Source organism: Triticum aestivum, chromosome 7D (genome assembly GCF_018294505.1).
Source record: "Triticum aestivum cultivar Chinese Spring chromosome 7D, IWGSC CS RefSeq v2.1, whole genome shotgun sequence".
NCBI classification, from domain to species: domain Eukaryota; kingdom Viridiplantae; phylum Streptophyta; class Magnoliopsida; order Poales; family Poaceae; genus Triticum; species Triticum aestivum.
Genome location: NC_057814.1, coordinates 178,285,733 through 178,300,109, shown reverse-complemented (window position 1 = coordinate 178,300,109; position 14,377 = coordinate 178,285,733). Strand labels below are relative to the sequence as shown.

General features: G+C 41.4%; 1 long non-coding RNA gene across 9 annotated transcripts; it reads right to left on the bottom strand.

The window, feature by feature from the left end:
• Window positions 1–4,340: 4,340 nt before the first annotated feature.
• Window positions 4,341–10,418, bottom strand: LOC123165107 (uncharacterized). Of its 9 annotated transcripts, none has more exons than XR_006482786.1 (11): window positions 9,660–10,418; window positions 9,407–9,560; window positions 8,898–9,032; window positions 8,615–8,765; window positions 8,355–8,417; window positions 8,169–8,267; window positions 7,931–8,023; window positions 7,207–7,323; window positions 6,734–6,826; window positions 5,168–5,248; window positions 4,341–4,716 (listed from the first exon to the last, which is right to left on the bottom strand). It is a non-coding gene; the product is annotated as an uncharacterized lncRNA (long non-coding RNA). The 9 variants fall into 9 exon arrangements; XR_006482788.1 differs by having other exon boundaries at window positions 8,912–9,032; XR_006482783.1 differs by lacking the exon at window positions 8,898–9,032 and having other exon boundaries at window positions 8,142–8,267.
• Window positions 10,419–14,377: the final 3,959 nt, after the last annotated feature.

The following is a 14,377-nucleotide window of genomic DNA, read 5'->3' as shown; positions in this document are numbered from 1 at the left end:
ATAGGACGGCAGTATGGGACACCTAGGTGCCCAGGCACCTTGCGTAGATGCCGTTGGATCGTATCATGTTTTTATTATTGAGATGGCTAGCGAATTACTGGGTTTAACCCGTTAACAAATGAGGCTATATTTGGAAAAGATACCTCCATTGATATGAAAAACTTTCCTTAGTTTTGTTGCTGCTTCATACCTACGTACGCCAATCAAGAACATTCCAAAAAAGAACGCATGCATACCTCCATATGGGAAGAATCGTACCCGTGTAGGTGACTTTATTACCTTCCAATTGTTTAGTCATGGCGTTCCTTATATGGAAAGGATTAAAGCAGCCGCATTTATGCGTGTCATCAATTGTCCGTTCGTGAAATAATTTAGTAGCAAAATGGTACCTTATTTTTATTCGTCACCCTAAAAAAAGTAGTAAAAGAGGGAGTGATTTTAGCGTTAGGTATATTATGGATTATGGAACAATATACTCAGTACAATATTGCCGATGGGGGTATGCAAAAAAAATGTGTACAATTAGTCAACTTTATTTGTGAACGTGATTTAAAGTATGCTTCCAAAGGTTTTTTTTGTTTTCTCTCAAGATCTAATTCATGATCGATAACTGTATCCACACACACACACGCGCGCACTCAGTCGGGTATTGCGCTTTGTATTGAGTATATTTTTACTAACTAGATGTCCATCAATTCTTAGTTATGGGTATATTTTTATCATTTTTCACAAAAAGTTGTACCTTGTCACATGTTTATGTGTCCATTAATTTATATGGGTATATTTTTACTAACTAGATGTCCATCAATTCTTAGTTATGGGTAGCTTATACATAAGATTTTTAAATAGCCATGCATGACAACATTTTTACATAAGCAAAGCAAATAAAGACAGTCTTACATGGCAACGTTTGTTTTTAGCACAATCTAAAATTCTTGTACCTTAATTTGTAGACGTGGATTTGTTTAGGTATATGAAGACTTTTTCTTTTGCCATTGTTGTCCAATTTAGAAGAGTGGTAATAATTTAGTGAATGTGACTACTTCATAAATTTCACGTACCAAATAAAACAATAAATCTCACTGAGTAACTCCTAAATTTCAAAGTTCATAGACCCGCAAATAACCCACATATATATACATACCTTTTTGGTTTACTTATTTGTGATTTCACATACTATGTACATACCTAGGAATATCTAGAAATGTAGTTCATAGACCCGCAAATAACCCACATATATATACATACCTTTTTCGTTTACTTATTTGTGATTTCACATACTATGTACATACCTAGGAATATCTAGAAATGAATATCTAGAAATGTGGGTATTCTATACCTATGAAAGTGTAAGGTATCGTGAGATAATCAGGCTGATAAATGTGGGTTCAGTGTGTACATACTCACAATACCATATGTCCTAATTAATATGCATCTTTTATGGTTAAGCATGTATGTAAGTGTATCGCTGAGCTTCTACCAAGAATTAGAGTTTTAAAAAAACGACCATACTATTCGATTCTCATGTATCTTTTTAATTTGGCCATGCATATACACAACCATATTACATTCCAATAATTCGCAAAAAAAGAGGTATTACATTCCAATTTACACGAAATAAGAAGGCATTTGCTACTGTATTTGTAAATACACATACAAGATCCACAAAGAGAAACAAAATTTATTAAATCACATGTATCTCCATGTAGTTCTCTTGCATGTTGTTTTAGTCCTTGGCGTCGTCACATTAAGCCTTCGCCGTCAACCACAACATCTTTTAATATGTGTGGTGGCTCAATGTGTTGCAGAACATTCTTCGTGTCGATCTATCCGAAAAGAACCACAAAAAATCAACTAAGGATCAAACGGCATGCATAAATAAAGTATCCAATTGATGAACGGAAGGAAGCCTTGAACACAATGGTAAAAACAAGAGACAATGCCGTGATATATTGAAGTAGTCTGGCCATCATAGGCATGAGAAGAAATGAGACATATATTGATGGCTACATGAAATCGTGATCATTGTGGTCTGCACAGGAAGCCATCTTGGCACGACCAACCCTGGTAATTTTTTTTCTTCTTCTAGTAGCACACTTTTGTAACCTTGGCATGGATATACCTACAGTTGCAAAAGAAAACAATCGGCAACCACGATGGTGACAACAGCTACCACGGCCAAGATAAACGATGGAAGGATCAAATCACCTGGCTATGCTCATGTCGAAGAAGCACGATGGATCGATGATGACCTGGGTATGCTCTTGGAGAAGACGAAAGAAGGAGTGGAGAAATCACAGGGGTATGCTCATGATGAATGAGGGAGAGTGAATCACGTATAGTCACGTATAGGTATGTAAAATGCGAGCTAGTGATCTGATTTCGTCCAGCTTTAATTCCTCGGCCAAATTATGGCAAGTGCATGGGCCCCTTTTTTTGGCATTTGATTTCGTCCAACTTTTATTCCTCGGCCAAATTATGGCAAGTGCATGGGTCCTTATTTTTGGTAAACATTCAAATTCGAGTACATATGTATTTTTGGAAACAATCGAATTATATAGAAACAGAGTAATGAGAAATATTATGGAAGGTCCTAATTCATGCGCATGCAATATACTTGGAGGGTGAGAATCATGCCTGGATGATGGTTTTAACGGGTACGGGCAATTGTAAACCCGATATGCATTGATAGGATGATGAGTTGATCGAACGGCTGATGTCCTAGGTGCCTGGGCACCTAGGTGCCCCAGTTATTATATATATATATATACATCTGGGCTATTCTGTTACGTGTAACAGAATAATATTCTGTTACCCTACTTGAACTGATGAATTCAAGCGGTTGAACTCATGAAATTCGAGCGGTTGAACTGATGCTTTCTGTTGCTGTTAAAAATCGTCTTCTTTAGTTCAAATTTTTTTGCTTTTTTTTGTCGAAACGGGGCGTCTAGTATATCGTTGGAAAGCTCTTGACATCCACATTACAATCTTATAATTTGTTTTTGCAAATAAATTATGATTTAAGAGCAGTTTTAAAAAAATCGTTTTTTTCAAAACCGAAAACGCGAATCGTATTTTGGACTTAATTTTCAAACAATTTGTCGGAATTGAGCAAATGAGATGGCGTTGGAGAGCTTGTGAAAATCCGCATCTTTCATATATCTACTATTTTTTCAAATTCTATATGATTTAAAAGTAATTTGAAAAACAGTGAAATTCTGGGCGAAATGTTTTTTCACTGTTTTTTGCAAACGTTTTGTCGGATTGACGCAAATGATACGGCGTTGGAAAGCTATGGAAAATGCGCAACTTTTGCGTATATAAAGTTTTTTCTAATTCTTTACGGTTTAAATACGAATTCAAATACGGTTAAAATTGATTTTGAACGCGATTTTTTAAAATGTTTGTCGAAATGGGGCAAATAATATACCGTTGGATAGCCATCGAAAATGTGAAACTTAGTCATGTTGGACGTTTTCTCCACTTTGCAACCGTTTAAGAGTAATCTTGAATACAGCATGACGGATCCTGTTGTTTTCTCGTCTGAAAAACAGAGTAGTCGTACTGATATATGTGCATGTATGTACTGAGCTATTTTGTAGAGTAATTTTAAATGGTTCCGAAGAAAGGTACTTGTACTGATGCTTGCATGGGTTTGTACTAAGTGTGTTCACTAACTAGACTTTGCTCTATTTTTTAGGTAATATTTTTCTCATAAATTTTCAACGGTTTACTGTATCCTAGCCCTGAACTTGCATGGTTTATATTGTTGAACTGAATGTTATTGTATCGTTGGCCCTGTGCTTGCATGGTTTATATCATCGAACTGAATGATATTTTTTTTCAAAAAGAAAATGTTTTTTTAATATTTTTTTGAACTAAACATTTTTTTACAACGATGTTCTGGGCTTCTCTTATTTTATGACTAGTACTTTTACCATTTGAATTGCATGGGGTTTCCTTTTTGCTTGAACTTTTACAATTTGAATTTCTGTCATTTCTTTTATTCCGAACGGACCACCGTTTTTAACTTGTACTGATCAATATTTTTAATTAAACCAATTTTTCTTTGTAGAACGGACCACCAATTGTATGTACATCAATTTTTTATTACCTGTAAATGAACTATATTTTTAGTTGAACTTCCCCTGTAGATGTACATGAATTTTTTACCTGTAAATGAGCTCTCCTCTTTTCTTGAACTTCCAGTGTAGATGGCATGATTTTTTCCATTCAATTCAACGTTTATTTTGAAACTGAATATGCACAAGAGAAGGACCACATGCATCCAACAATCTGACGAGGTTACAATAAATAGGAGACAATGTATACAACAGAAAGGCTTCAAGTAGTACTATAAAAAAATCATGTAGTACCAAGCTCTCCTTATTTTGTTTGCTGTAGTTCCTCAAAGTGATGTAGCATACACATAATTGCTTTTTTAGGAGCTTGAACTATTGTTTCGGTCAACATAAGACCATCAATTGTAAAAGTGGCGAACTGAATATAACTTATTTCTATGGATCTCAATGAAGTAAAACAGGGAGCAGTATGTGAATGGCAGTACAAGAACACGAGCATGGCTGTGGCATCCAGCGATGGCATCATTAGCAAGATGGTGTAGAAGGCCCCTAAGGAATCCCTTGAACTCAGGATGCAGTGGCAGCAGGGACTTTTTTTTGTTGAATCCACTGAACAGAAGGGAGCTCCTTCGACCTGTAAGATGGACGGAAAAAACCATATAATGTGAAATGAAATTTGTCAAGGTCGAAATGACCGTAATCATGTAACATGTAAAAATAACGACAAGTTCATGCACAGTAACATTAGAAGTACACAAACAAACCTAAACAGAAGTTCTGTACTTTGAAATACTTCATTTAGTTCCCAAATACTTCATCCGTTTCGAAATATGAACTTCTATAGTTATTTTCTTAGAACTTGTTATGTTTTCCCTGCAAATTTCATGGGTTTTTTGTGTTTCATGTTTTTGTTTATTTTTGTTTCTGTTTTTGTATGAACTTATTATTAGAGACTCCTTTTTCTTTTTCAATTCAAAAGTGAGCAAAGACTAGTATTTGGTATCAATATAATCAACATTTTTCTATGAACGGCCTGGTCACTACGACAGTGAACGGCCTGGGGCGACGGTATTGGACTGACGTACATAGCCGAGGCCGATAAGGGTAGCACGGCAGCAGAGCTACATGGACTCCAGGGGCATCAATACATGAACTTCTTGCTGTACCTGAACGCAAATAGTTTCAATACCCATGTAAATAACATAAAAGATGTAGAGGGCATCAAATCATAACCAGAACATATATGTTTTAGAATTCCTCCAGGCTCCAGACAACTAATTAATCACTAGAGGTTTTACACATGTAGCACACACAAATATATCCAATCACCCTCTGTCATAGAATGAATGCAAAACACAAAAGAAAAATAAATGAGCAAACTGTTTATCCTGAAGTTTGGGCAAACTTAATTGGAGAACTAACAAGAAGGAATACATTAGACCATGGAAAGGTGCACATCGTCCTAATTAGTAGAGGCGCAGGTCGCCAGCTCGGATCTAGGAGAGACATTTTTTCGTGATGACCTTCTGCTCCCTCTCTCTGCCTTAACCCAAACAGACGAATAAAAAAGAGCCAACCATAAATGCAAAGTACGCTGAACTCTGAACTTTTCTGGAGCTTTTTGTTGAACTGAAGCATGCTTCGGAGCAAGACGAGATCAAGCGGATCGGGAGGAAGCTGAGCAACATACATTGGAGATGCAAGACCACAGTACATCAATTAGAGATGTCACTGAACTCTGGGACATTTGTGCTACAAGAACTGAATCTACAACAGTCTTAGACTTTCAGGTTCCATGCAAGATAGCTACAAATTGCTAAAATCAATCACCAACAGAAAAAACACCAAAAGGTTAAATGGCTGCTTGAGGAAGAGCCAAAACTATTTTGGGGTGGCGGACGGCAGCAACATGTGGGCTGGGTTGTCGCGCATCGGGAAGGGTGAGGAAAACGGCAACCCAATCACTATAGTGGAAATAGGAGCTGACAGACGTGGACTGCTGCTCGGCATGAATTTGACCGTCCGGATGCCACGTGGCTGGACTGGGGACGGCGCTGGACATACTGGAGCAGTGGCAAGGGAGCTTAGAGAATCAGTGTACATCGGCAACGGTCTGCTCGCACAAGGTGGTGTACTGCTCTCCTGGGATGAACGAGCGAAGTGTGTGCCTCCCGAGCCGCAGCGTCAAATTGCTTCAGGTTGTGTCGCTGAACGACCCGGTGTGGCGGCCAAGAAAGGTATGGGCAGTACAACGATGGAGCTCCACAGGAAGTGGCACAAGGCTCGACACAATCGGCCTGGGAGCTGCGACGGTGAACGGCCTGGGGCGGCCGGGTTGGACTACTAGTACGGACGCCACATCCTGGAAACCTTTGCAATTGACATGGGGATGCTTCCAGATGCACCTTCGATCATGCACCAAGACATTTCATTTTATGTTTTTTTACAGTAGAACAAATACTAATTTTTATGCCAAGTAAGTTCAAACAGAACAGAAGTGCAGCTTCATTTGCAAGAATAGAAAAGAACATAGGTTTCTTTTGATACATAGAGGCATAACACCTGTTGTGCTAGAGGAATAACATGGAAACAAGGAGGAAATTGGACTTGCAATTGTTAAGTAGGTGAACTGAAAAGCATACAAAACATACACTGAAGAGCGGGATCCGGCCGGTGACGTTGCGGTGGGCCGTATGCACACACACGGTCACACTCCACCGTGCCCCAATCTCCACCTCGCTGAACTGAATGAAATTTATAAATTGAACCGAATTGAAAGAAGAATTTGGACATCATGTGTACATCAAGAAATAAACTTGAGCAGTACCAACTACTAAACAAAAAGTTTTGGTATATTGAGATTAGAGATTGTACATTGGTGAACTTTTTCTCCCTACAGAATCGTTAATCAAATAGATGTACTGTTCGCGAGGTTTTATCAACATGATAAGTAGTAGCAGTACCACTCTAGGTGGCAAAGTAGTAGCGGCGCAAAAGAAGGCCACCATCAACAGTGAGTACTACCGCGACACCTAAACTATGTGTTGTCCACGCTTGCTTTACATAGTACTACAAGATTTTTATGGAAAAAAGTACTACAAGATTCGTGAACACGAGGGCATACAGAAGTTGTACTGAAGGTGTGAATTAGAGCAGCCCGAAGAGGATGCAGCAGCACGCACACACCACCAGATAAGTTCTCCTATCTCCAGAACACATGTATACATACACACATCTCCATCTACAACAAACAAAAGAAATTGTTGACCTCCAGAGTTTTTGCAAAGTGAATTAATTTTTGCAACCAGAGAACTTGCTACACTTAGCAAAGCTGAACTACTAATTCCCAAAAATTGCAGGATGTCTACTTCCCTGAACCAGAACTTTTGAACTTCACGTATGCTCATATATGCTATTTCTTTTGAGTTCCCTATCAAATGATCGGTTTCAGTAGCCGAGAAAATTGGCTCAACCTCATAGCTACGAAAATGAATTTGATTGAACCTTCACACATAGAAAGTTTAAACTTCGCTCAATAGCTAAATAGTTCAACCACATACATACAAGCAGAAAACATGCAAAATTTGGTCCTATTTAGACATATACATGAGTACAATAGATCAAGTCCCAAAACTTTTGTATATAAGATAATTGATAGCCACATTTCTTAGTATTTTTAAAATATACATGAGTACAATAGCTCAAGCAAATAGGAAACCACGTAAGTGATGGAGAAGGCAGAGAATTAGTTCAACATCCAGTCAGCAATTTAAAAGTAAAGAGGTAACAAAATGTAGTTGAGCTATACTGCATCACACACAAAAAACTTGAACTTTACATAATCAAACCTGCTTAGCGACGAACTCCAGCTTAAGATGTATCCTGTACCAAGACCAAGCTTAAGATGTATCCTGTACCAAGACCAATCTAGAGAACCAGAACTGCAGAAATTAGCAAATTTGAACTTTTAGTAATTCATTCCATCGGCAAAATGAATTACAAAATCGTCTCTTCACAAACTATGTACATCAACAGCAAAATTGAAGCAACAACTATAACCATATTTGAAAATCCCAGAAGCAATACATAGGTGTACTGATGCGCGGGGAATTTTAGAACTGATGTTCTATTATTTTTGACTACTGATGTCAATCTTGCTCTTCTTTTTCCCTTGCTGCTTGTTGCCTGTGCACCAAAATTGTAATAGCAAAGCACCTTAAATTAATTGACAAAAGAGGTTCCTCCATGCACAAAAGAGGGAGTCTGTCCAACCTGTTGACATTGTTTAACATGGCAGTCTGCAAACTCTGTTGTGCATCTACAAATCTTCTCATACTGTATGAAGAACATGGAAAAACTTATGTAATTGGACTTACAACCGGCAAGTAGATGAACTGAAATGAATACAAATACCCGTTGTACTATACAGGAATAACATGGAAACACAGATGAAATCGAACTTATGATCGACAAGTAGATGAACTGAAACAGAATACAAAGATACATGTAAAGAGGAAGGGGGAAGGCCAGACCTCGTCGTTGCGCCGTTGAACGGCCTCGGTTGTCGGCAGTGAAGGGACTGTGGTGCCGGCGGTGAACGGCCTGTCTGCTGCGGGAATCGGGGGATGGGGCACGGCCTGCAGAAGCAGGAGGCGGTGACCTACAGAAGGAAGAGGCCGCGACCTGACGGCAGAAGAGAATTGAAGAAATAAATATTGGGGCCTGCTCATATATCCACAAATTCAGACACCAAAACTAAAAGAAAATAATAGAACAGAAATAAGAGAATGTTAAATTTGACGTATCAGTTTTTACCATCACTTCCAAACCTTTAGTTTTTTCACTCCTATCTAATCTTCAGCAAATTCTCTAGCGGACTATTATTCTTGTCAAAAGTAATCAACATGAATGATCTCCACCAGTTACCAATTCTAGTGGAGCTATTTGTACCTTCATCATAGAAAAAAGTAGACTTAATATTTCTAAGTTCTGAAGATGAACAAATGAATCGTACAAAATACTATCCAAAAATCACACTTTTCACGATACCAAAATTCTGAACTTGCCATACAATACTTTTTTATTTTGTCATGCGGCACTCTTTGAACTTGCACAATTCATTGGTGGCAGGAAGCAGCAACTAGAAGTATACAATTGTTTTACAGCATCCTAAACCCTGAACCGTATCTGTAGGAAATCTAGTCAGGGTCTCAGGAATCAACTAAATTTTCCATTCAATTCTATATTTCATCAGTACTAGTAGGACTCAACCATAAGTGCGGAATTGTAGCAATGTTAAGGAAATAGTTTCAGGAGCTGCTCACGCCGGATGTGGGGTGCTCGCGCTCGTGGACGCTATCGACGCCGACGACGGGATCCAGCCATCCACGGGAGCCCCGCTCATGGACACCGACGATGTGCTCCGGGGGATGTTTAATCTCTACCTAATTTGCCACATTTTTTATTTTTTACAGCTCACTTGCAGAACAAAGAGACATATTAGGTGCCTCATTTTTTCATGGAAAAATCAAATAACATTTTTGGACGCCGGAAGAAATCTAGAGGAAAGAATCTTACCTCCACAGTGCAGTAGCTGGGCCTCCCTGCAGCAGGAGAGAGACGAGGTGCTCCATCGAACGTCACCGTGGGAATGACATGGTGGTAGCCAGATCCTGGGTGTTGCTGCAATGAACGGACCGGGTTGGTGGCGTTGAATGGCCTGGGGTGGTCCGGTACTGTGGTTATGGAGCCCCACTAGGACGAGATGCGCGGTGTGGGAGCCGGGGGAGATGGGGGCGCGGCGGTGGCCGGAGCTGGTGGAGATGTGGTCGGGGCGGCGGCAGGAGCCTGGGAGGAGAGTGCGGCAGGGAAGGTCGGGGCGGCGGCGCGCATGGCAGGAGGAGTAAGGAGGTGCGGCGGCGGCGCGCGTGCTAGGAGGAGGAAGGAGGTGCGGGGGCGGCGGCACGGGTGCTAGGAGGAGGAAGGAGGCACGGGTGCCAGGAGGAGGAAGGAGGCGCGGGGACGGTAGCGCACGTGCCAGGAGGAGAGGAAGGAGGTGCGGGGATGGCGGCGCGCGTGCCAGGAGGAGGAAGAGGAGCGGGACTGGTGACACATTTGGTCTGGAGGAGGAAGAAGAGCAAGGTCGCCGGCGCTCTTGGTCGGGAGAAAATGAGAAGTACGGCGACGGGTGTGGGGAATCAGAGATTGGAAGGAGGTGGATCCGTCTGCGGCCAGTCACGGCGCCGCGGGCTCCCTCACCGTCGCTCGCTCACCCGCGACGGCTGCCTCCTGCGGAAGGAGGTGGGTAGGTTGGGGGCTGGTCGGGAAGTTTCTACTCTGGTCTGCGCGTCGCGCCCTTATAGTCCAGCCCGCACAACATCTTCGTCATCATTATCAGTACATCCTACGCAGGTGAGTTAGGATGCCCTTGATCCCAAAAAACTATCGATCCTTCAAACCAGAGGAGTGCTTCAAACTAACAACAGTATATAATATCCAACAAAAGAGGGTCATGCTACATCAGTAGGATACATGGCTCAGTCTAAATATCAGTACGAATCAAGTTGTGCATATTTGTTGTTGGCATGAACCACATCGCCGCATGTCGGGTTTGCAAAAGCCATCCATCGCATGAAAGCTTGATGCCTTTCACACACTGAAGATTATCTGGCAACAAGTTGTGTCGACGAATCCCTAGATATGGTGATTCATGAAACCCATGGTATGATGTGTAAACACAGTTCCCCCTGGCGAATGGAAGTTGCATAGCACGGTAATCATCGCCGGTGATATGATCGATGATTGGTTGGATACTCGGATAATTGAGCCCGAGGAACATAGAGCGGTTGTCGAGGCTGTAAACCCACCTCCAGTTGAATACGCTTGGCCCAACGGAGCTGGGTTGTTTCTCGAACACAAAGCAGCCATATCCATCAATGTCACGTACGCCCCAGGCATTGTACTGCATGTGGTTTGATGTAATGGTTTGGTCAATTTGGTACGTGCAAATGAGCATCAAATGACCGCCGTCAGCTGAACGAGCGATAAACCACCACCCATCGGCTGGTATGATTCCAGGTCCTGGAATCATGAAGGCCAGCGCATTTGCGTCTGCTGCAACAATTCAAATTGAAGACCAAAAGTACAAAAATAAACAATCATGTTCAAAGTATGTGTGGAGTTAAGATTATTATAAAAGTGACACATATCATAGACAGAGAATTGCAATGCCATGGTCATAATCATACCCCAAGTTAGAAAAAATAAGCCAATGGCTTTCATATTCTAGCAATATATCATGGTTCAAATATCATGTAACAATGAGAGGAAAACAGATATGACAGGGCCTACTCATATTCTACCATAGCACTTACTACTGTTCTCATATCAACTCTAAGCAATAACATGTGTTGTTATAAAAATCCTGGAAATGAGAGTAACATATAGAAATCATGAGGTTATACTCATAATATCTATTCTAACAATCATTAGATGCCAATTGTTCTCATATCAACTCTAACAATAACATGTGTGGTCAAAAAAATATAGGAAATGAGAGGAACATATAGCAATGATGTGGTTATAGACATACTATATATTCTAAATTTGTAACAATGAACAGGCAATCATATTCATAAGGTAAAGATGAGATGAGATAGAACAATTACAAGACGATAGATTCCACCAGTATAGGCAGCCAATATGTGTGTCGACCGCGTAAACGATGCCATCGTGCACTATAGCATCAGATAGAAATGTTGGTTGAAGAGGTTTGACGATGAGCCATAACCATGTATGGCGACCGAATTCCAGATAGGCTAATCCCATGTTGAACACGACAATGAGCTTGTAATCCATGTAGTCTTCTGATGGTGTGGGCACTTCGCAGATTACAACCTTCAGCAAACAGAGGTCGATCCAAAAGCTTGACATATCTCATGCGTAGTAGGCAGGATTGTCCGGCGGGTCGCGAGGCTCGATGGCGGCGGTATCCAACGATGGCATGCGGCCGGACGGACGGGGTTAAGCAGGTCCATACGATTACAGATCTGCTCCAAAAGAAGATCGAGGAGGGAATTTCAACCGCTGCTCTGCGTGTCAGTCGGTTCTGCCATAGGGTTTTTTAGGGCGCTGAGTGACTGGGGTTTTCGGTGCCTGCGAGCCAGCGGGGAAGTGGATTCGGGCGGGCGAGCGAAGAAGAGAGGAGGAAGAAGTGTGAAAGACGGGGATATGGTACGCACGAGCTACCAAGGAAGATGGCGCGGGCGGGCGAGCAGTGAGCGGGGGGAAATGGTGTGCGGCGATGATGGGGAAGAGAGGAGGAAGAAGAGTGAAAGACGGGGAAAGTGCATTAAATCTCAATTCTACTAGTACTACTACCAGGATATACCGTCCTTCATAGTTTAAATAGTTACGCCGATGACATGTGGGTCTACCTCAAGAGGGCCCATATGTCAGTTAATGGAGGAGAGAGGTGCGTAGTCGTATTTGCGGAAGTGTGCTCCACGGGCAAACATGATGGCAGTACTGGGTAAGGCTGATTTAGTAACACCATCACGCTGGTTCAGCTTATCAATTAAGTGTCCCATCTGCTGCAGCGTGTATTGTCACTTCACTGTGAAGACTAGTTGAATAGTTCTCTCTGACCGAGATGGGGAATAATGGATCGCAAAGACTTCCTATCTACAGTATCCCTCTGCTTGTACGCTCAGGCCCCTCCCATTGCTCCGCCTTGTACAGGTGCTAAGGCTGCCATGTAGACAAAAAGTCTGATGTAGCAAGGTAATTAAGAGGAGAGAGATAAGTGTGGTGACCCCAGTACTAAACGCGAGAACCTAGACAAAAGACTTAAATGGAAGAATCCCACCAATGCATGAAGAACTTTAGTTACAAAATCATTAAATAAAGGATCCTTAGCACCAACAAGTTAAGCACCTATGCATTGGGAGCTTTAGTTGCTAAAGTTTTTAATGTGCTTAGCACCCCATGTAAGCACTGATGCATTGGAAGTAGCCTCATCCTGTCCGACAAGATGAAACATTGGCCAAGTCACCCGACGCCAATAATGTAGGAGTACTAGTACTACCTCCTTTCCGGTTTATAGGGATCAATTCAAAAATCTCATCAACCAAGGTAGATGATGAGTGGTGGAATAATTTTTGTAGTTTGCAATAACACTTGATTAATGCATTCGTTTTCATCAAAAAAATATGTTTACCAATGCATTAATTTTGTGTCAAACTTTGACCATCTACTCCCTCCATCCAGGTGAATAAGTCATTTTTGGTTGTGCACCGTGACCAAGCAGGGAAAAATAAGATAACTTAATGTTTATTTGCTACTCCCTCCGTTCCTAAATATAGTCTTTTTAGACATTGAAATGTAATACAACATACGGATGTATGTAGACATATTTTAGAGTGTAGATTCACTCATTTTCCTCTGTACATAGTCACTTGTTGAAATCTCTAGAAAGACAAATACTCCGTATTTGGGAACAGAGGGAGGCGTTTACTCCGTATTTGGGAACAGAGGGAGTATCACCATATGGAGGGAACAGAGGAAGCTTGAAATATGAACATGTCAATGGGAGGGAGTAAAAGCCTCATGGATGCATGCATGCAACATGCAACACTCACACGTACACATGGACGCACGCACCCATGCGGCACACACCACACGACGCAACACACACGCTCACGCTCAAGTGCTCAACCTACTCCCTACGTCCGTGAAAGACTGTACATTTAGAGATTTACACATTGACTAGGGCAAAATTAACGCCCAAAAGTAGCAGACTTATGTGTGCATGCGACCATTGAGATAAAAAGATTAAATGAAGGTTGTTGCATGTTGTAATTAAGGATAGACATGTTGCCTATAGCTAGAGCACAAGTTGGTGCATTAGTCAATCAATATCGATTTAGATTAAAGGCTAAATGCATTGGAAGTGTAGATGTGCACTCTTTGTTTTTTAGCCGATGTACACTCTTTGTTGGAAGACCGAGGGAGTACACGTGCATGAACTAACATACACAACCAGGGTGGTTCGCGCGCAAGGGTTGGACTCCTGTCACGCCTGCGTAAAGTTTTGTTTAACTTATTTCTTTGCTCTGCCAACTGACAGATGGGACCCAGAAACCAGGTGACAATTTAACCAGTCAACAAAGTGCCGCGTCGACTATGTGGCCGGTCAGTAGGGTGCAATACAAGTACTCTACGATGAGCTAGTGATCATATAATCACCGCAAAACTATATATAGTGACCGTAAAGAGCGGTATGGTTACATACGTTG